Source organism: Barbus barbus (assembly GCF_936440315.1).
Source record: "Barbus barbus genome assembly, chromosome: 15".
In the NCBI taxonomy this organism is placed as follows: Eukaryota; Metazoa; Chordata; class Actinopteri; order Cypriniformes; family Cyprinidae; genus Barbus; species Barbus barbus.
Genome location: NC_136743.1, coordinates 16,806,615 through 16,830,266, shown reverse-complemented (window position 1 = coordinate 16,830,266; position 23,652 = coordinate 16,806,615). Strand labels below are relative to the sequence as shown.

The window sequence follows — 23,652 nt, the reverse complement described above, 5'->3', positions numbered from 1 at the left end:
AACTTACAGGGTGTTTTTAGAGTACAATGACCTCTTATATGTCAAAAGATCAAAGGAATTTTGATTTCTCAGTTCATGACCTCTTTAAATGGAAAAGAGTAGGGCTAGATGTCCATCCACATTCTGATTTGATTATGTTCTGATTCACAAGCTCTTGTCTAATTCTATTCCAATTTCGATTCATTACCAATAACTTCATAACTTGATGTTGATTCAGCAGCCACTATAATTAGTTTAGTAAGTTCATTCAAGGACTCATCAGAATGACTCAAATGGTAAAGCCTTGGTTTGTGAGTCTTTTGAATGATTCTCTAAATATACCAGTTCAAAAGAGTAATTTACTTGTGAATCGGACTGCACTGAATGTGCTATATAGTTCTGAATCACTAAAAAGAACCGATTCATGTCTTTGTGAATCTGAAAATGAGTATGAGTAAATGATGACCACTTTTTTCATTTTTGTTTGAATTATTATCAACTAGACTTGGTGAGTTAAGGATGAAGCTCACATTGACTGTTTCTTGCTGACGGATCACAGAGCTGGTGGAGGTGGATGCCAACATAGAGACAGGGAAGCAGCGTGAATGCACAAATAATGTACTTGTCAGACGTAGTCTGTGCTAAACATAAATTCATGTCTTATGAAATGACATAGTACAACATTTATTACCTAAAATACTCAGAATCTGCTGTCACACATTTAACACGGTGGATTACTTTTTGAGAGCTAAATCACTATATTTGCAGAGCGCTTAGAAAGAGCATAAAACTACTCTACAAAGGCAGAAGAGAGAGAGCTGTCCGGCAAATTCCCTCGACATAAAGGCAGCTTGTTAGACATCATTAAGAGTATAAAGGTCTAAAAACATAAAAGGGCCGAGATAATTCTGTATGAAGGAGAGGCAAGAGCTCATGCGAAAGCTTGTTATGTTAACGTCATTACGCTATCCCAGTTTCATCAAATGAATGCTTTGATCCATCTGGTTCTTGCATAGAATCAATTTTACAGAGTAAATGTGAAAATACAAATCTGATATCTACAGTATTGTTTAGTGAAGGGAAGTGACATACTGCCAAGTATGGTGACCCATACTCAGAATTCGTGCTCTGCATTTAACCCATCCAACGTGCACACACACAGCAGTGAACACACACCCGGAGCAGTGGGCAGCCATTTATGCTGCGGCACCCGGGGAGCAGTTGGGGGTTCGGTGCCTTGCTTAAGGGTACCTCAGTCGTGGTATTGAGGGTGGAGAGAGCTGGACATTCACTCCCCCCACCTACAATCCCTGCCGGCAACCTTTGGATTACGAGTCCGACTCTCTAACCATTTGGCCACGACTTCCTGTGTTTACCAGTGTTTTAAGTGTGAGTACTGTATGCTTTTCTATTTGTGCATATGTGACCCTGGACCACAAAACCAGTCTTAAGTCGCTGGGGAATATTTGTAGCAATAGCCAAAAATACATTGTATGGGTCAAAATTATCCATTTTTCTTTTATGCCAAAAACCATTAGGATATTAAGTAAAGGTCATGTTCCATTAAGATATTTTGCTAATTTTCTACCGTAAATATATTAAAACTTAATTTTTGATTAGTAATATGCATTGCTAAGAAGTTCATTTGGACAGATTTAAAGGCATTTTTCTCAGTATTTAGATTTTTTTGCACACTCAGATTCCAGATTTTCAAATAGTTGTATCTCGGCCAAATATTATCGGATCCTAACAAACCATACATCAATGAAAAGCTTATTTATTTAGCTTTCAGATGATAAATTAAATTCTAAAAGTTTACACTTATGACTGGTTTTGTGGACTATATATAGTGTATTTAATCTTTTATAGGTTCTAAGGAATTCTGTGTATTGAGCATGACTATTATGTTGACGTTTATCTAGCTGGTTGGCAAACTCTGTGTGTCCCCAGATTCTTGGAAAAAAGTGGAAAGTGGTGTTTTCCACCTGGCCATTTCCTCTGAATTGTTCACTCTCTTCCTGTTTCTGTGTATCTCATATGCTCTCCTGCGTTCTGAAGTGTAATTGTCCATCTGTTTGACTTGATCACATTGGGAATTCAGTGTGACTTCTCAAGCAATTTATTGCAAGTGACATTTAAAAAGCTAGAATTTCATTTGCAAGAATCCTATAAATGCTAACACAAAGCCGAGCAGAGTCACTAAAGGTGCCCTACAGCAGTTATGTAAGAAAGTCGAGTCCCTAATGACTCAGTAAGAGTCACTGAATCACTGAGTCATTGCATATTACATTGTGTGGGTAAATGTTTGTTTAAGACCACAACACCACATGCAGGTGAAATGAGTTTGAACTTGCAGGTGGAGATTTTGTACTAGCATACATTAGTGCCTGCAAAGTTAACTTTGTACTTTAAAGTTATTTCATTAAGTTTTTACCTGCTCAGGCATTTATTCAATGGTAAAGTTTCTGCAGCACTAGTGGCATCAAATGGAATTGCAGTCTATTTGTTTCACTGGCCTAATTTGGCTAGACATAATCTAATAGGCTCAACGAATACAGTAGCCTGAGTTTGTACTACCTGTTTGTTAGAACAGTAAAGAGCTGGGGAAGAATTTGAAATGCAGAAATGACACTCTTCACTGTTAAGTTCAGACGCTATAGCTTGGTTGTTATAAAATGTATAGTTCCCTTTTAAACTGATAGGATGAACTGTTTAGAAATGTACTTTACATTGATATAGTGCTAACTGGAAAAAACATGCCTTTGGTGACATTTCTGCAAAACGATTTTATTTTGCTTCTTGCACATTTCACAAAACAGTAAGTGGCTCTAAAAGCTTGTTCAGTTATATTCAAAACAGATGAACATAACTATTCTTGTACAGAACTTTAGTATGCTTTGATAGCTTTGAAAGCGATTTATTATGATTGATTGATTGTGGCAGTTCGGTTGTGAAATGTCCAGTGATTGATGCTAAAAGGTTAATGCTCTATTGTATTTGAATAACGTACCACCTGAACTAAACCCTACACTAAACCTAACCAGTGTTGTTAACTAGGGGTGTAACGTTACACAAACATGAGGGTTCAGTACGTATCTCGGTTTAGACGTCACGGTTCAGAATGTTTTTGGTATAGCAGTGGGGAAAAAACTAAACATAAAATTGCTTTTTTATTAAACAGTGGTTTACTGAACAAATAAGTCTTTGTTTAAACAAATTCAATTATAGCTAAACTGTATTATAATAAAAAATCTACCTCAGCTTATGATCTAAACTATAGGGAGCCCTTTTACATTACTATAAAGTTAAACAATTAATAACAGAGCCCAAACTTAAATTTTTAAGTTTTAAATATGATAATATAATAATAATAATAAAGTTTTGTCAAATGTATGCAAACATGTAAATTACACAAAATGCAGTTTTTAAATTAACTTAATTTCTATCTGATGTTGAAATATATTAATTTACACAGTGGCTGTCATAACTTGCATTATAACAGATTTATTTAAAAATAGACTAAATAATTAAGACATAAGGTAGAGGTAAAGTAAACTATAATGGGTATATATTTTTGGCAAAATGCTCTCTGGACACTGATGACTTACCCGAGGTAAATGAAATGCTATGTGACATTTTGTTTACAAGCTGTTTAATTAACATCTTTCCATGGTTGAAACACAGATTGGGTGATTACATGAGGCATGATATTTTCATTCATGTTTATTTCACGTTGAAACTAGTAGTAAAGAGGACGGTATGATCACACTCACTCGCACTCCACACTGTAGGTTGAACTGAGGCATTTATACAGCAATCTGTCACACCACATCAAAGAGTGCCAAAACGGCATTCATTGTTTGAATTTCCTGAATAATAAAGAACTAATTGGAAAGATGATACTTTGTTTCTTATCAGTAGTAACAATATATAAAACTGGTTCCCAATTAAGTTCCACTCGTGCAGTGGTTAAAACAATGCTGTATTTGTTTGGTACACATGCGTACTGAACCGAAAGCCCTGTACAGAACATTTTTGGTATGAATACATGTACCTCAATACATGTATCTCAAGTGCAGTGTTGTACCAGGTGAGCTACTGAGCAAATTTACTGTGTCAGTAAATGTGTCAGCTTAAAATGCCATTTATATGGAGCTGGTTATGTAATGCAAGTGTATTAGTTTACAGAGTGGAAATAAGTCTTTATTGATCAATAAGTCGTTTATAATTTTTATGAAAAGGAGTAAAGGTTGTGGACATTTTACTGCCTCTAGTGTTTATTTCAGCTGGAAACCGCAGTTAGTAGATCTTATGCGTCAGAGAAACAAGTGTGCAGACATCTTTAGAATTGTGTCTTTGAACTTCTGTTTTTTGCCGAAGCGCTATAGCATCACTGTTGAAGAGTAATTAGCTGGTGAAGTGGATTTACCTATTGTAGAGTTAATGGGAAGTTACATGTAATGTTCGAAGCGGATGTCATTACAACTGTCAGTATACCGGGAAGATCTTAAAGGGAGCGGTTCACTCGTAAATTCACACTGTGGAAATACAAACGGAAGACAGAAAACAAAGAGAGCAGCACTCAAAAGGCGTGGAGCTACATAAGGTCTATTTATAAGTAAGTTTTTTAGGTTGCAGACACAGCTTGATACAGGAGCAGCATAGCAGACACAGGTTGATACAGACATAGTTATGACCATACATATTCTATATGCTGCAGCTCTGGTGTTTTCGCCTTACCTATACTGTAAAATCACTATAATGCATAGTCTCTTGTGGATTAGCGCATTCATTAGCATTCTTAAAAGGAATAGTTTAAGGGTACTGAGCCATGCATAGTTTAACATTTTGCCTGTAATTTAAATTCTGGTTGGCCAATGTACCTTTTGCCCAACAGAACTATTAGACCATTATAGGGTGAGGCACAAAATAGTGTCTTAGATCAGGATGACAGATTTTGTGCTATGTGCTAATGTGGAGCTCTTTGCCCCTAGCACTTAGCATTCATGAATGTGAACTCTTGACAGCTGTTGCCAGTAATAACACTACACTCACACAACAGCAACAGGACAGATCCCCCAAGCATAATGGTCTGTAGGGGTAGAGATATATTACAGTAAGTCTCATCAATGCTAATAAACTCCCGATGGGCTCTCAATAACAATTAGTTTCATCATCTGATCCCCAAGCTATGTGACACACTCATGAGAAACTTGGACAGCCGTGTACCAACAACTACAGATATGTGTGCTCGATGCACTGGGTGAAAATACCATGGCATGATCATTAGTTGACATTAATGTTATTCTTCACACTGTCAGCAGGGTAATAAAGAAGATTCATTTTCTTAATTTCTACAGATTTTGTCTAACCATGACGATCATTTACAGTTGTAGATAAACAGCACAATGAAGCAGAAAACGACACTGCAAGTGCATTGGTGTTCAAAAGTGTTAAAGTTTGTTTCCAATTTAATGCAGTTAAATTACATAAATTATACAAGTATTATCAACATAACAATTTGAGTAGAAAATTGAATTGAAAAATGGTATTGTATTATGATACTTTAATGACAACAACACTCATATTACATTAACTGAAAAACAGTTGTATCCTAGCATGCTTTGCAAATGTTGCAGAACATCTGACCATCTGTAATAGGTTTAAATTAGATTTTGAATCCCTCTTCAAATAATATATTAAAGGGGTGGAATTGTGTAGTGATGTTTGAAGCATTGCTCACAAAGAAGCTACTTTCAAACTAAGCAGCTTTTTGTTGGTCAAACCGGTTTCAACATTTTTGTGGGAAAATTTTTCAACCTCATTTGAAATTCCTAAACGCATGGATTCCTATTGAAATAACTGACTTTTAACTCTGAGATACATGCACGTCTTTTGGATATATATGTATCAAATAGAAAATGTGCCTTCTCTTTTTAATTTGAATTCATTCAGCGAAGTTCATGATGCATATTGATTTCATATGGGTTCATTCATTTTCAAGCACCGTTTGATGCACCGTTACCCCAAGGGCTAATTACTACAATGAATCCATTCATTCTCCATTAACACAAGAACAAGCTTTTGTTTTTTACAAATAATAGGAGAGAAAAAGCATCTGGAAAGGGCGGAAGGCCGACAGGCATTGATATTTCAAATCATCCTCAACACAAACTGACTACACTCACTCAGCCACAGGCTATCTCAGATGACTCCACCTTTCTTCGCTGCATCAGTAACTTCGTCTGAGCGGCAGCAGGGTGAATTTTGGGTAGAAAAATGCTGCAGTTGTTTTGTGCTCCTCTGTGTTGTTGACAGGCTGGTCAGGTGTGGGAGGATGGCAACTCTTGAGGGACAGTGCAGACACCCTGGGTAACTCTAATTGGCCCCAGGTGAATAGTTATGTCAGCAGTGGAGGAGCGTGGGAGCTGTAGAGGGCCTTATGGAAGACTTGTGCACTGATCAGTGAGAATGAGAGGGGAGGATCGATCACGTTTACAGATTGACTCATATCCCAAGTGCTTGTTAATGACTGTGTGTGTGTGATGGGATTATGATGGCTGAGAGGTGGATCGTAGGTGGAGTAGTTTTTGGCAGCAGCCAGTGTTGTTTGCTCTGCTGATTAGTTTGAGATGTCACTGGCCATAGTTCATCATGATGCCACTTCATAGGATGAGTATGAGTTATGAATAGCGTGTGCTGTCACAATGAGGCCTGTTTCGCTCTGCATGCATAAGTAGTGCGTAAGCAAAGCTGCAGCCTGACTAACAACATCTCTGCAGCATGACAGCTGTGGGTTTATACAGAAAAAGAATTTGATTTATACAGAAAGAAAATGATTTCTGAAAAGTTATTCCTTAAATAACAGGCATAGATTATGAAATTTAAGGATATATGGTACATATATAATGTCTATATCACTCACTAAAAAGTTAATGTCCAGAAATGTTCATCATTTAAAGGGTTAGTTCATCCAAAAATGGAAATAATCATAATTTGCTCACCCTCAAGTTGTTCCAAACCGGTATGAATTTTTTTCTTCTGCTGAACTCAAATGTAAATATTTTGAATAATGGGGGTAACGAAACTGCTTCTGGTCCCTATTTCACTTCATAATATTATAATGTTCATACAATTATGAAATAATAATGGGCGTCAATAGGAACCAGAAACTGTTTGGTTACCCACATTCTTTTAAATATCTTCTTTTATGATCATGTGACACTGAAGACTGGAGAAGTAGCTGCTAAATATTCAGCTTTGTCATCATATAAATAAATTATGTTTTTAAATATATTACAATATAATTTTTTTTTTTTTTTAATTTTGGTCAAACAAATGCAGCTTTTGTGAGTATGAGAGACTTTTTTCAGAAACATTAAAAAAGTCATACAGACCCCAAACTTTTGTACAGTATATGTATTTAGTATACATTGCAATGTTTTGGAGTTTAATTTCATTTAGTTTCATTTAAAGATTTAAAGCTGCTTACCCAAGCAATGAGTAGTTTATGGTATTTTTCATGTCATAAAAATATTGCAAAATGTTGTTTATGAATAATTTTGTTTTAGTTATGTGTTCATAATTAGTGCATTTTCAGTGTGTTTTCTCCAGGGTTTTTAGCAATGCAGAGTCGCGCTGCTTACATGAACAGTGTGAAGACTGCGACCTGTTAATATGGGTGCCAAAATACATACACGCTGCTTATGTGATAGTGTGAAACAGGCTTTAACAGAAGAAGAGAATGAGCTTCTCGCTTGAGCATCAATTTTGGAGCGATAGTCAGCAAAATCAATTTGCCTTTTTTTCTTTTTTAAGATCATTTATGTGCCAGAGGTAGAGTGTAAAGTTGTTAAAAGCTGTGAGAGGAGGAGGAAATGAGCAATATTGTCAAACTGGAGGAACTTCCTGGAGGTTAGCTAAGATCATCTGACAAGCCTCGCAAGGGAATAAAATCAAAGCTCGGTTCAACATCAGCTTCAGTTAGCCTAATGTGCTTTAAAAAGCGCAGAGCAGTCAGGCATCTCATTTTGAGGAGACTAACCCTTCTATCTCTTTTATCAGCAAGTTTAACCTACACAACAATTAACATGTCACTTTCCTTATGATGACTAGCATCTCTGGCTGCTTTGATGTGGAAATGCAGGTTGCTTTTTTTTTCCCTCCTTCCCCATCGCAGAGTATGTTTGCATAACGCAGAGCGCTGGGAGCCAATGAGAGGCAGCGTGCCAGTGCTGCCAGGAGAGGACCGATAGATCTCAGTGTCTGATCTCCGCTTAGCCATGGGCACTGAGAGGCGGTGGGAGAACCCGGGAATACATTATCCACTCAGGGAATTTTAAAGAGGGGGAGAAAGGTGGAGGATGGAAGAGAGTGAGAGATGAATGGGGGGAGGGGCTGTTGGGATGTGAAGGAAGAGGGAAGATTCCCACAGACGATTTGGCCAGATTCACCCTCACAACCCCTTCGTTCTCTCTTTCTCTCTTTTCCTCACTGTATGAATTGCGCCATCCAAGTGCTCACTAATGTACTGTACTTTTGTCCTCATTCCGCAGTTTGCTTTTGCTTTATTTATTTACCCGAACAGGAGCTTCTATCCGCTCAAGGTCAAACTTAAGTACCTCCATCTGCATTACGTAACCCCAGTAAATATTCTCTTTGTTTCTTTTGCCTGACTCGAATACTAAACTGCGTACCAAGTTGTGCATGCTGATTTGGAAAGTTAGAGAGGAATCTCATCTTGCACAGCTGATTGAAGTTTAGCACCGCATCTAATTAATTCGATTTAAATATTTCATACACTTAGTCTGATTACTGGTGCGGGCGGATACTTGCGCAATCAGCCTCTGCTTTATTGATTACTCTACTGGGAAGACCAGCGCTGAGCAGCGTTCATTTACACGTGGGTACAAGTTGATTTGTGCTCGTTTGGTGTTGGACATTGGTGGTTGACCAAAGTAGCCTTTCTAGTTAAGCTAGTGACGATATGTGATTGGTCAGGGTTTGAAGGCCAGGTAGAATCTGGAGCTACACCACCTGCGTAAAATAAAAAAGAAAAGAAAATATTGGTAGTGCACTATTTATTTAATTTTATTTCAAGCAACATTTAAATAGTTTGTATTTCATATTATTATAGTAGTTTTTTTCCAGTGCATTTTTTTTCTTGTTTCTCTATTGAAGGCCTTTTAAAAGTCATGTATTGTGACAGATTATTTTATACTATTTTATTTGCAAGCAACGATTCAATTATTAATATTTTAGGTTATAGTGTTTTTTAATGGTCCGGGATAAATAAATAAAAAATGACACATTTTAAATCACATACACCAGGGGTCTCTCTACAAGCCGAGAAACTGCCATCAAGATGAATGGGAGTGCCAACAGATAGCTTTCTCTTGTTTTTATAGACCCTGTTGGATAAACCAGCATCCCAGTGTTCAAAACATAATATGAGCTGGTTACCAGGGTTTTCAGCAGTAATATTTTATGTTGTATTTTTAATATGGAAGTTTCTGGCTGTATTTATGGATGTAGAAATTTTATCATACATCTTTTATGAAAACCTTGAGGAAATTATTGAGTGGAGGCTATTTGCAGCCAGAAGTGTTATTTTTAAATATTCTTAGTTTAATAAATATGTAGAGATTTGTTGGGGGGGGGATGCAGTCTGTGTGCAGCCATACTCTATCAGCTCTGATTTAGTATATGACCTGTGGTTTGTGTGTACATAGGTGTGACTCTTGTTGTCTTCTAAATCTCCTAAAAAAAAAGACAAATCCTAAAGTGAGGAGAGTGTTTCTGGAAAGTGCCGTAGTGGGATGAAAATAAGTGGCTCAAAGTGCAATACTTATCCCAGACCTCGATCATTTGCTGGACACAGACCAAACCTCAGACACAGCACAGCACCAGGGACCTGGAAAAATCAATCGATGTGACAAACTGCTTGCCATCTGTTTAGGAGAGTCTTCCTCCTTTGAAACCACCTGCCGAGGGACATTGATCTCAGAGACTTGGGCAAGATATGACTATGCCAACTTTCCATGGTATTTTGGATATGGTACTGTTGTATTATTGTGACATGTTATCATAGTTTTACCATTTTCTGACTGTGTACCATGCAATTACCATAGTATTTTGAGCTGGGTGCTGTGGTAATATGTTTTTAAGACATTTTACCATAATATTAGTTTTTTTATATGTTATTACAAAAACTTACTGTGGCATTAATGTTGTACGGTGATGGTATCAGATGATAAATATCCTGATGCTAAAATTCATGCCATGGTACATGTCCAAAATATTATGCTCATGCAAAGTTACTGTGACTAAAAAACGAAATAGTTTGTGGGAATTTTTGTGGAAAATGTAGTTTTGTACAATGATGTAACAGAAGTACTCTGGTATTTTGAACCATGGTATGAGTATACCATGGTACTGAAATTCACATACCAAGAATACCGTTTACGAAAAATATACGTATCCCTTTTGGTAATTTTTTGAACATGCACCAGAATATTAGCAGGTTTTTTTAGACATTTTACCATTGCGTGTGTCTTCATACCATGCTATTACCATGGTATTTTGGGCAGGGTGCTATGGTATTATCATGTTTTTTGGACAAAATACCATGGCATATCATACCACCACAGTATTTTAATTTTTTTTTGTAAAGCCCTACCATCCTGCGTTCCTTGTCTCTAATGTAGCGGGACATACCATCAAGTTCTGTTGTTCTTTCAAACCAAAGCCACAGTGTGTCTCTCAGTCATCTATCCATTGAGTGACAGAAGAAATGAAGAGTGAAGGAAAAGGAAACGAGCTCAGCGGGCATTAACAGAGTGTGCCGTAATTAAATCAGCGTTATTTAATGCTATTCAGTTATCCTTCAGAGGCTTCAGAGAAGACCTGAGCATGTATCAGCGATACAGTATTATCCATCCTCCTTCGCACAGCTCTTATGCCTATCTGTCACTGTCCTGTTTTCAAGTAGCACACAGCAGGACTTCTTCCTCACAGGTGTGAGTTAGGAGATAGCAGGACACCACTTAATTCAGATGTTTCCCCTCACAGTTATCTTGCTGTGATCAATGCAACATGACAGTGCTGCTTTTATCGGGGGTATTTATAGGCCAAGCCCTGGTGGTCCATCCCGTCCCCTGACACCGCAAACTCATTAAGGGCCAATTGAACAGCTTCCACACCTACGATCTAGTCTCACGGTAAGTGAAAAACCGTGTCTGTATCTTTGCAAGCCTGTCTGTCACCTGACTGTCCTCGTTGTGATCATGAAAAGGATCTGGACTCAGTTCACACTGCAGAGTGTTAGTCAGGCATGAATTGCTTCGAACTGATTGAATGCTTCATTGAAGAAGATAATTCCTGACATGTCACCCTCACTGCTCATCCCTACAGAGTCAAATGTTTGGTGCTAGAAAATAATTCCTGCTTTGTTTACTGAGGGCCCATTACATATGCAGTTTTAGATACAATAGCACATTCACAAACCAAGTCAACCATTTAATTAAAAAACAACAAAGACTTTGACAGTTTACATTTAGAGTCGCGCATAAAGTGCCAAACATTACATATGTTTGCTATGGCTAATCCACACTGTACACTGAAGCGGCTAACAGGGCTACTCCCACAGATATGCGGATGTCACAAATCGGTTGCAACGCTACTGTCAACGCATGCCAAACATGCAGTCTTTTTACGCTTCTCTTTATGGGCTGTTAAACAAGAGGAGAAGGATCGGCCCTTTTTGAGTCTAATTAGCTAATGGCACAGAACAAGGGAGCGGGAGGCTAAAGGAAGGAAAATAGGATGAAAACAGCAGCGCTAGCAGAGCTAATTAATGAACTTCAAAAGAAAATATTAAAAAGTGAGTAAGACCAGGAGCAACAGTTTGATTCAGTGAATAATTTAGCAGAAGTGCTTACCCTGGTGACAACATTTTTATTTTGAGGTAACAAAAATAAAAAGGGAGGGAACAATATACACCACTAGGCTTTGTGTCTGCATTGTTGTTAGCATCAGTTTTAGCCTGAGGGGCTCGGTAGCTATTCAAGAGTTAGCCTAGCATAAAGCAACACTCCCTGACCGATGGCTAAACTGTTGGGAGATCAATTTAAATTCACAGCAGCTAATGCTCGAAAGTCACCTCCGATGTGCTAACTAATATGAAATTATGTTTGTCAAGCTTTTCTTTGAATGACTGTCTTTCGTTGACCTTGATAGAGCTAGATATAAAAGTCAGCGGCTTCTTTTGTTGTTGAGTCACCTCTTTGACAACTATTCCCCTGCGTTTGCGTGGGAAACATCAAAAATTGATGTTTGTAAAAGGACTCTTTTATTTTGAGCTGATGCCCCAAGACATAGCCCTTCATTCCGCACTTCTGGATTTCAGTAAGCAGTCCTCACATTCACACAAAAGGAAACAAAGCATTGACCCTTTAATGTAAGTCAAGAGGACACTAGTAGAGCCGCTGTTGTGACTAGTAGAGGTGACTGAGGTGAAGATATTAAATAGAACTATGAAGAGAATGACTGAAATTATTTTGTTGATGATGGAGAGAAGAATAGGGCAATTGAATATTCAACACCAAATTATTTATCTACATATAAGATGTTTTGTTATATTAGCCTATGTAATATAATATAATAGTACAATAACATAACACATAAGAAAAACATAACCCTAAATTCAGTACTTCAGCTCTGAACCTTCAGTGCTTTAACGCCTTTATGCTTAGATTATCTTAGATGTAGATACATTTTATATTATTTTGTGATATATTATGTTGTGTTTTGTAACAATAACCCTAAATTCAATATTTCAACAGCTTGGAAAATGATGTTATGTTGTGTTTAGTTGTTTTACCTTATGTTATGCTGAAATTTGGGGAATGTAGTTTTTGTATTCTGCTTGTATAAGGAGTACAAAAGAAAAAATACCATCTGGAGTCTCAAGGCAGCGATTTATTCATTTGCTTTAAAATTAGGCTGTTGCAGGAACCGTTTCTCCCTGGAGTATGTACCTATTTCAAGAGCTCTACGAGGGTCAAGGTTTGGTCAGTGGAGGAGAAAAATAGCGTCCTCGTTTAAACAAGAGCAACTGCCACTTTAGAGCCCTATACTTGCAATTTACAGATTAGCCAAACCTCCCACAAACTGCTGTAGTTATAGCTCCAACACTCCAGAGACAGAGTCCTTGTCTACAATAAACAGAGATAACTATCAAAATTATTCGCGCTTTAATAGGGCGGTTGACATGACACATTGCAGCAGATTCCTACAGTTTGACATGCTATACTTCATCTGAAACTATTTTAAACAGTATTTTTCCCCCCAGTTGTGCTGGTTTGTGGCCTCATATTAATTGAGACAAGACTTGCAGTATTTATTTACACCATGAGTTTATTTATTACACCACAGGACTATTTAAGTTTAATTATTATATATGAAAATATAATACAACATTTATTTAATTAACAAATCTAAAATGTATTATAGTATATTATATTATAGGCTTGTTATATTTGTCAGCAGTGATTTATATGATGTTTTTGTGTGTGCTTGTTTCTATTGTTGCTGCAGCTATTGAGGGACTCTGTAGATTTAATTTAGCTGTTTAGGTCCTTAAAGCACTCAGTATTCCGATCACTTTCTGTACCACCTCTCAAGTTTGTAGCCTTGTGCCTCTGTGTTAAATTGACCGTTCTGTCTCAGACCAGTCATGCATTTCAGTAGTGAGGACAGCTTTCCACAGGAGCCCTCCTGATTAGAACCAGTCAAAGGAGAGTCGATGGAGGGTGAAAGCAGAGCAAAGTACTGTTTAGAGCGTACACACATTCATCTGGAATTTTTTGAGGCTGCTCGGACCGTGCCGTATGGTCGCTCTTTTATGTGTGCAGCCGGCTCGTGTTCAGCACACTTTCATTTGCTGCAGAAGGGGGACTGGCCGGGTCACTTGCCTCGCAAGAGATGGATCTCCCCTGAGCTCTGGTCTGAAACCGATTTTTCAGCTATGTTTATGAGAAAGAAAGAGAAATAGGGAAAGCGGTGAATTGTGTCTAACTGGCAGGACTGCTGAACACATGCTGTATTTGTTGATTAATTCTTTGAAAAAGGCAACAGATGGTAATGTTTTGCATCTGTCAGTGCAATTACAAAATCAATCAACCTACCTCGACCTTCACTTCAAATAGTCCTAATTTTATTTATCATCGGTGGCATACGGGTTGCATATCAAAATTTGTTTTGTATTTACTGAAGTATGTTTATTTACCTCATGAGAGTGATAAAGGTCTGCTGTAGCAGATATAACCACAGTTTACGTCATATCTCATTATATTATCTCACCTGGAAAAGAGTTTTCTGTAAATTTTCAGTTTTCCAGTTAAGGTGCAAGGCAGTTATCATCTGGAATATATTGCTACTTTATACAATCACAGTTTCAGATGGCACATAAACTTGCTCCAATCTCACAGTATTCAGGTCTGCACAGGTCAGTTTCTCGAAACGTTTCACGTAATTTAAGGTTTGTGTCGAATTTTGTTTTGTAATTATTTTAAAAATATGGTAATAATAACTGTAGGAAGAAGAAAAATAAAGAAAAAGCAGGGTTTTTTTATGTAAACAAATTGGCTTGTGAATGCACATGTATACTTCATCTTTGATTCAGAACTGCAGTCAGAAGTGGTTTTTTTTGGGGGGGGGGGGGGCACAAACCACAGAATTTAATCTTTTTAATTCTAATTAAGTCCACTTCCATATGTGGTATTAAATCAGATACAGGTCAGATTTTTTGCAATGCGATCAGAACTGGATGCAGAACATACCAGAATTGTTACCAGAATCAATCTTCCAGATCAAGATTGGTCACAATTCACTTACTCCAAAGATTTTACACTTTAGTCTTTAGTCACTCGGTTAATATGGAAGAATGCTGAAACGTAGTCAGTGGAAGGATGGTGGGGTGTTAGAACACATAAGTATTACAGTCACGGCTCTATACAAGGAAAACTAAAGGGGAAATGAGAATGTGAGACTACTGTAAGCAGGGTTGGAAATTGTGATTTAGAGATTTTATTCCCCAACTGTTTCAGAAAAAAAGTCTTATAGAACTTATTTCAGGACTTATAGACAGGAAGTCTTATAGAGCTTATTTAAGATTTATTATTACTTATATGCTGTTGAAGTCTGAGGTTATTTCATAATCTTGTTTTACAAACACCTCAAAATTTAATTTGGTCACACTTTAGTTTGGAGGCATGCCTTTTGTCTCATTAAACTCTTAATCTGTTGCTTATTAATAGTTAGTAAGGTAGTTGTTAAGTTTAGGTATGAAGTAGGATTAAGGGATCTAAAATATTGTCATGCAAAATAAGGCATTCATATATTCTTTATAATTATTAATAAACAGCCAATGTGCTAGTAATATGCATGCTAATAAACAACTAGTTAATAGTGAGAATTGGTCCCTAATCTCAAGTGTTACCTTATATTCCTTTACAGTTCCCATCCCTGCATCTCTACATCTGGGTTTATCTTTAGAAATGTAGCAATTTCGGATTTAATCTTAAAATTTGACATCAGTGGTTGGGTGGAGTCACAGTGTCTCGTTTATAGCCCATGTTCGGGCTTCAGCTCATCTGTGTGGACCTGCGCAGACTACTCAGCAGTCACCTTCACCGTGCTAGTCTTCTGAGTGTAGAGGCAATCAAGATAGTCATTCTCTCTCCTTCTGCACAAAGTCACAATCATGTATTGTAAAGTGGGTGATGATGGCTGTCGGGTGAGCTGTGTGTGGGGGCACGGCCTCATTGGAGTCCTGTCAGTGGAGCGAAGAGGCCCTTTCACTGTGGGATTCAAGAGTCTTATCTAGTTTCAGACACGAGTGTAAAATTCACTCCACGACAGCTCTGAGTCTTGTTTCTTAGGTGACTTCATCTGTAGGACTCTCACGCAGAGGCTGAGTGTCTCCTCTTTGGACAGCTGTCCAGCATCATTAGGTTGCCTCCATCAGGGAGACACGTGCCCACTGTGCCTCACCTCTGCCAGGTGAAGTGAGATGAGACTCAAAACCTCTCAGTTCCCTTCAGCAGAAAGCCTTTGTTCACACTGCACGCAAATCCGATTTGGTTTTCAAATCCGGTCTGATTTGTCCGCACCGTCGTTGTGCATGTGATAAAATCTGACCGTGTAGTCAGTATCCACTGTATCTATTTCTGTTGCTACAGTATGTAAGCGTCAGCACAAATCTAAGAGACTTGCATTTAAACAACTGGGGGTAACTGTCAGTGTGAAAGGAGAGGACATAACTGCTCATGTCCATCATGATATCTAGCTGCCGAGCTGAACTCACAAGGCACATCAGACAACATAAGCGACAGAAGTATTTTATGCATATAGTGTGGCTAAAACTGCTGACTCTATTGTTCATTCACTATTCACTTCATTATGAATGTCACACAGTCTATATATGATGAAATAGTGAGCAAAAAGGAGCGTATTCGAGCTCCAGTAGTGCGTACTTTGTATTTTGTTACATGCATGTCATGTATCGAATAAGAAAAAAAACTACCTGACATTTGATATGACAATTGAGACTGAGATATTTGGAATCAGATTGAAAAAAAAATCAGATTTCAAATCACATATTGGATCAGGTTTGTAAACATTCTTTTAGGAATGGAAAGTTCAAAAGAACTGTATTTGAAAGCATTTGAAATTGAAATCTCTTTTAACTTTACAAATATCTCTACTGTCCCTTTTGATCATTTTAACGCATCCTTGCTGAAAAAAAAATCATTCTGACCCCAAATTAATGAATGGTAGTGTACATAACAGACATAGCTTTTGCTTTGTTCTTTTTTCCGTTGATGGATTTTCTTATCCATTATTACTGTTCCCTCTTAAAGGATTTTATCAGCGACCCATGTGGCTCTTGACAATTTACTGACAAAAAATACTATAATTGTCACCCTTGGTGTCATAATCCATATTGTAGTCTAACAATAAGACACTTTCCAACTGCTACTGTTTGACTTGGCACTCTAAGATTCATTCCATGAGAAAAGAATAAGAAAATGATGCATTTTTCATGTCCTGCCCTCTGAAATAAGTCACACAGGAGCCAAAGCTTCGGGTCCTGCCTCCAGTATCATGCAAAAGAGCGGACAAATCTCCTCGTTGAGACTTCCATACGTGAAAGCTCATAATTTCACGTTTAAAATGATTATGGCCCCTGCGAGGCTGCACAGACTCCCCACAGGCATGTCGCTCCCTATTCGGTGCCGTAGCCAGCCATGCAAACTGAGCTGCCTAACAATGAGTCAGATATTAGGACCGACGCTGCCTGTGGTAAGATGCCACACTCCCAATCCGGTAATTGTATCCAAAAGTATTATTTCTTCCCATGGAGATGCTGCAGTATCCCTGCTGTGTTTCTGTCTGAGCGGAGGGGAATAATGAGGCCGGCTGTATGCTGCGAGGAGGCTGTGGACGGCCTTCTTCATCAGGATGGGTCGCTCCCTCCAGAACCCAGGAGCCTGGCTGCAGATCTCTGCCATTATGACCAGAGGCAGAGTTACGATCCAGACGCCATCTATCATACAGCAGCCTGCTAAACAGTCAATGGCTCTGATTAATCACCTCAGCTGAGCATTGCTATTGGAGGACTGATTGAGTCTGGATATTAGAGCTTTATTTTTTGTATGCCCTCCATCAATGCCACATAATAGATTAGATTGCATTTTGCCTGAATTCAGTCACTCACTGTGATGTGTGATGCAAACTCATTGAAAAACCTGCTAGAAAATTTCAGTAATTGGGTCAATGATATATATTAAAAGTGTCTACGATAAATTAAATGAAAAATCTTTCTACATCCCTGCCAAGTTCTTAGAAATTGACTCTTTGTATTTGTGTTGGTTTCATATGCTTTTGAAAAGCTTTTATACCATTTTCAAGAAACGTTTCAGTCTGATGACTTAAAGGGATAGTTCACCCAAAAATGAAAATGTTGTCATCATTTATTCACCCTCATGCCGTTTCTTTCTCATGTTGAACATAAGAGAAGATATTTTGAAGAATGCTGGTAATCAAACAGGTCCCCATTGACTTCCATAGAATTGATTTCCCTACTATGGGAGTCAGTGGGGACCAACAGCTGTTTGGTTCTTCAGAATTCTTCAAAATATCTTATTTTGTGTTCAACATAGGAAAGAAACTTATACAGGTTTTCAGTTACATGAGGGTGAGTAAATAATGACAAAATTTGAATTTTTGGGTTAACTATTTATTTAAAAGTCATGTGGTGAGCTCAAGTAAAAAGGAATATTTTTTATATTTTCCTTAAACGTTGAATATTCATATAATAATTTTATAAAATATTGATAAAGATATATTGGAGCTGATGAGTGCTGACAGGTGCTGGTGGTCAGTAACGAGGAGATCGTGAACAGGTGAGTGTGGTGACTGGGTTGGTGACAGAGACTCCCTGACAAAAATAAAGAAAACAAACATGATGCACTTTCTGACGTCTCGGTCTTGAACAGGAGCAATTCACAAAAATGAACCGAAACTCAGCAAATACATGCCACACAGACATGATAAATATATCTATAGAAAGCTTTAAATTACTACTTAACGAAATAAAACAAATCGAAAACAAAATCCGTTTCATTATGTAATCCGTAAAGATGCATTTCTCTCTAAAACCGTGTCCAATGAGAAGATGGTGAGTCAGGATCGACAACTTCATCTTTGCGATACTAACTCAGAAAACTGTTTTCTGAGTTAGTACCCACCACCACCACATTCATGGTAATTATTTTTGCTCTGCGGCAAGCTTTAGCCTATTGCTTTTTAACTTTTTAATTGTGCTCGCTACTGCTGCTGGCGGGACACTAAACACCGTCAAGCCGCTCTTGACAGTCGCGGTAGCACGGTCTCGTGTTGTTTCCACCAGCGCAGCAATTTTTTCCATCACCGATAGATGTCTAAAATATAAAAATAAGAAGAAGCCTAAAACAGGCCCGATGCCTGGACCGCGTCTGAGCTATGACGTGAAAATTGACCAGCCCTAGGGTCATAAAAAGATTCAAGATTTTCAGATTTTTATTTGTCACATACACAATTATACAGAGTATAACCAGCAGTGAAATGTAGGTCAGGTCCTACATTTCACTGCTGGTTATACTCTGTATAATTGTGTATGTGACAAATAAAAATTTTGAATCTTGAATAGAAATCTTGAATCTTGAAAAAAGTTGGGGCCCTTTCGGGCCCTGGCTGAAATGCATCATATCAGATGTGAATTCTAGTCAGTGTATGTATGAATTTGATGCGCTGATTTAAAATGATGTATCAGCCTTATGAAGTGCCTTTGAAACAGCAGCGGCAGTGACATCATGAAGGCTAGATTTGGCTCTCTTCCAGCATGGCTGTCATTTGGGGAAACTTGTTTAGAACGACAGCACTCTCTCTCGATGTCCCTTTCTCTTTTTGTCTTTTGGCAGCGTCAGTACATCTTCGCTCCTCTTGACATAACAAGGTCCGGTTCCCAAGCCCCCGCATCAGATGCGGGCAGCAGATAGCCCCAGCGATAAGTGGCTTTTCTCCTCTCTTTTATCTCGCATGGAAGAGCTTTGCCTTGGAGCTTTGCATTCACAACATTGTGGCAGCCCTTTGCTTTTCCATATCATTAAAAGCCCCCAGTGTCTAGCAGGGCTGGCATGATGGCAAAAGGCCTGCTTGTGGCAAGAACACAATAAGTGGGGCTGGAAAGCCTCCAAAATCACATCGTACTGAGCCGCGGCAATGCCTCACCATAATGTGTAACGCAAGTGTGTGCAATGCCAAAGATTCGGATCCACCACCTTTGGATTTGCAGCAGTGTGTGTGTGTGTGTGTGTGTGTGCATGTACCTCAAGTGATCCTTTGGTACAAAGACTCGGGGGGGGGTTGGGGGGGGAAAGAAATGCTCACATGCTGCTATTAAATAAATAAGTACTTTTTAATAATTCACAATGTATGTATAGTGCCACAATCAATAATTACATAAAAGTTTTCAATACAAATCAGCACAAGTCAAGCTGCAATACCAAACAGGACCACCGGGAAATGCCAAAGACCACTAAAGCCTGCCTTTAATATACGGATCCATTCAGAATCGCTAAATAATATACAGATCCATTCAGAATCGCTAAATCTCTGACCACCGCATAATCAGCGTTCATTATAAAACACTCTTGCTTTTAAGCCAAATACACGCTGAAAATAATAATTTTACTGACATCTGAATGTAAGTCACTATTCTCTCCGTAATCGCTGATTAAATCTGCCATGTTTTCTCTGCATTAGCCCTGTTTTGAGCTTACTGTTTGAATTCGTTCACTGGATCCTTGGACTTTCCAGGAGTTTACGGTTTAAAATGTGTGAGGTGATCCCGCCTGGGTAGTGTGATTTACATAGTTTCTATATAATTTCTAATCATATATGGGATCATATAGCCTAATCACCCAGACCCTGACGATTTTACTCTGAGTACCGGCAACATGTCAGAAGTGCCGGTACGCACAAAAAAGTGCAGGTTCTCTAAAGGCTAAAATATAGAAGTGCCGGTACTGCATACCGGTGCGTACCGGTATATGCATGTATGAAATGTTTATAGAGATTCGTTCTTTCTGGGGGGTTTTGTTTTGTTTTGTTTTGTTTTGCTTTACTTTGCTTTATTTTGCTTTATTTTTCCAAACAAAGTCATTTTGAATTGTCAAAAGTGGTTTACACAGAAATATATTAGTTTAACCCACTGATGCATGGTGTCCACCACTTTAAACCACTGATGTTCTGGAGTTACATGCAGACCCCCATAAATGATGACCTTTGACCCTTGCCTATAACTCTATATGTCTGTCTTCTTTATTATCAACACATTCGACAACACATTCGACATGATTATTGAATTACCTTTTTTATATTTTTTTTAAATCTTCTGCAGTGAAGTCTCTCAAAACGCATTACTTTAATAAAAGTAGAAGAAAATTGAGAATAATTATTTTCTAGTTTTGAAATGAAAGGAAACATGAAGATGTTTTTCTCCTTTGGGATTGAATTATTAATGCATCAGAGGGTTAAAAATGGAAAAAAAAAATAATTTTTCTACCAGCGCATTTATGTCCTTCACAAAGCTTTAGTGTGTGAGCAACGTTTCAAATTTTCTGAAATGATGTTTACCAGAATATCACTGTTCAGCTCTGCTATTGTTGCATATTTTCTCCAGTTTAGATCTGTCAAGGTCTCTGCCTAAAAGCAGCTTCAGATATTTGAATGTGAAGATCTTCTGAATATCAAAGTTTTAAGAGATAAAGGAAAGACGACAGCAGGTGAATGAGGAGCGGCGTGCTGTGAGGAACTGAAGCGTGTTTGTTTAGAATTCTCCATGATGCTCCGCCTATTTGGGAAAGCAAGAAGGTGTTTGTCTGTGTGAATGTGTTTTTGATATTTCTGAGCACGAGCGTCAGTCTGTTTATGATTCAGCTGTCTCCTCATCATGTCTGTTAACACTCGCACCGCCACCCGCCTGAAAAAAAAAATCCATTTATTGTGCAATCTTGTGTTTGGCGATGGAACCAATCAGCGGTTATTTTTAATGAGGTTATGGAAGCCACTGTAAATTCACAGATCGATATTTCACCATGAGCCATAAACAAGTTCCTGATGTGTTTCGGGAGAGTTTGAGAAGGTCAGACGCAACAGGAGAAATGTGTTCCTGGAAAGATAGTGAAGGATGGGTTTCACGCACGCACACACACAGTTGTGATCCCTCAACATATGCTGGGATGTTCTGCTCAAACTGATATATGTCCCCTCGGTAATCTACTCATGCTTGATTAGAAAGAAATATCTCCACAGCGTTTACGTTGAAGGTCAGGAGCTCCAAACTTTCTGGAGATTTATTCCTTTTGATAGTATAAACAAGTGATTAGACAAACAAGTCACTTGGACTAGTTTGAAAGGACCTAAAATACATTTGTCCGCTTAATGTAAACGTGGCTGTGGAGAGATGGGATTGAGGTAACAGTTTGGGAGTGTGGCTAATCTACAACAGGTGGACCTGATTTAGACTGTGAGATCTGAATTACACTAACATATCCAGAGATGTTCCGCCGCATGGAAGTAATTTACGGCACGTTTTATGCTACGCGAGTGTTTGTGTGTGTGTGAATGAGAGTGCAAACATCTGAAAAAGCCATTAACCGAGGGCAAAACAAGCAGCCTTTAAGAAAGCGCTCGATGTGGGTTGTGCTTTGAGGAAATCACCGTGCCAATAGTTTGTCTAGTTAAAGGACAGACAGGCAGGTGCTGGAGAGGGCAGCTTGTCTAGATGAGAGGACAGGACCTTATTCTGAACACTGAAGGCAAATGGACCAGTGCCTGAAGGTGCTTCCTCGCTTACAGAGGTGTGAGTGCTTTCTGCTGTTTTCACTTAGATACATGTTGCTCTGTAAAAAAGGAAGGTTTATAGAGTTCACATATGGCTCAAGGACACTTTTAGAAAATATTGTGCTCTTGGTTAAATTTCGGTTATTGGATGGATGGATGGATGAACCTCACAAAAATATGTTTTCATCATATTTCATTTAAAAGAAAAAAAAAACGTTAGTGTGTATACATGCACAAACGCACACGTCACTAATATTTCAAGTCAAGTCACTATTATTTGTATAGCATATTTATTTTTCACTAGGGTGTGTGTATATATATATCTCACACATTATATATAATTTATTACTTTGATGGTAAAGCTGAATTTCCAGCAGTCACTTTTGATCAGTTGCATCCTTGCTGAATAAAAGTAATGTTTCTTTAAAAAAAATATTATGATGGCATTACATTGCTGTGATATGTCTAGATGTTATATATATTTTCACATTAATACTGGCATGAAAACTCATCATGAATTTATTTGTATTAATTAAAAGCAGTACAGAAAATATTAACATGTTGTATAAACACAACAATATAAATAATATTTTTTCATTAAATTAGTGATCTTTTACATTATAATAATGCAAAATATCATAATGCAATAATCCTTGATGGTACAAAAAGGTGTTTAATTTTTATTGTGCAAAATGTAATTTCTTGTTTTTTTCTTTCTTTCATTTTTGTTGAAGAAAGATGACCCTGACATATCATTGACAGGCGTTCTGAGATTCACCCATAAATTTGCCGAACAGAATTGCTGTGAAGCAGTAAGACTTGTTTTCAGAAAATATATCTTTAAAAAGTGTCTTATTTCATTGGCGTATTTCTTACAAGCATAAAAACCTCAATGCATTTATTTTATTTTTTATTTTGTCAGCCACCATTTGTTTTGCAGTCAAAGGCATATACTCACAGGACTCTAACATCACAGTACTGTCACACATTCGCAGCCTCTGTAGGTCACACTGACTTTCAAACTGATTCACTCATGCTATCTTTTGCCTCTCCTCCCGTTCTCTCGCTCTCTCTCCCTAATTTTCATATGCTCTGAAAGCTGCATTCTCATGAAACGCATACTATGTAGAGAGAAAATCGAATGCGAAGCATGAAAAATTCTTTTATGGTGCCACTGTGGTTCAAAACTTGGATTAAGGGTGCAATTTAATATGAAGTTTATGA

At 38.0% G+C, this 23,652-nt stretch overlaps 1 protein-coding gene across 1 annotated transcript in view; it reads left to right on the top strand.

Annotated features, from left to right (window-relative positions):
- The window catches only part of LOC306880796 (ephrin-A2-like), a 58,634-nt gene that overhangs the window by 24,808 nt on the left and 10,174 nt on the right, over nt 1-23,652 (top strand). The window lies entirely within an intron of this gene.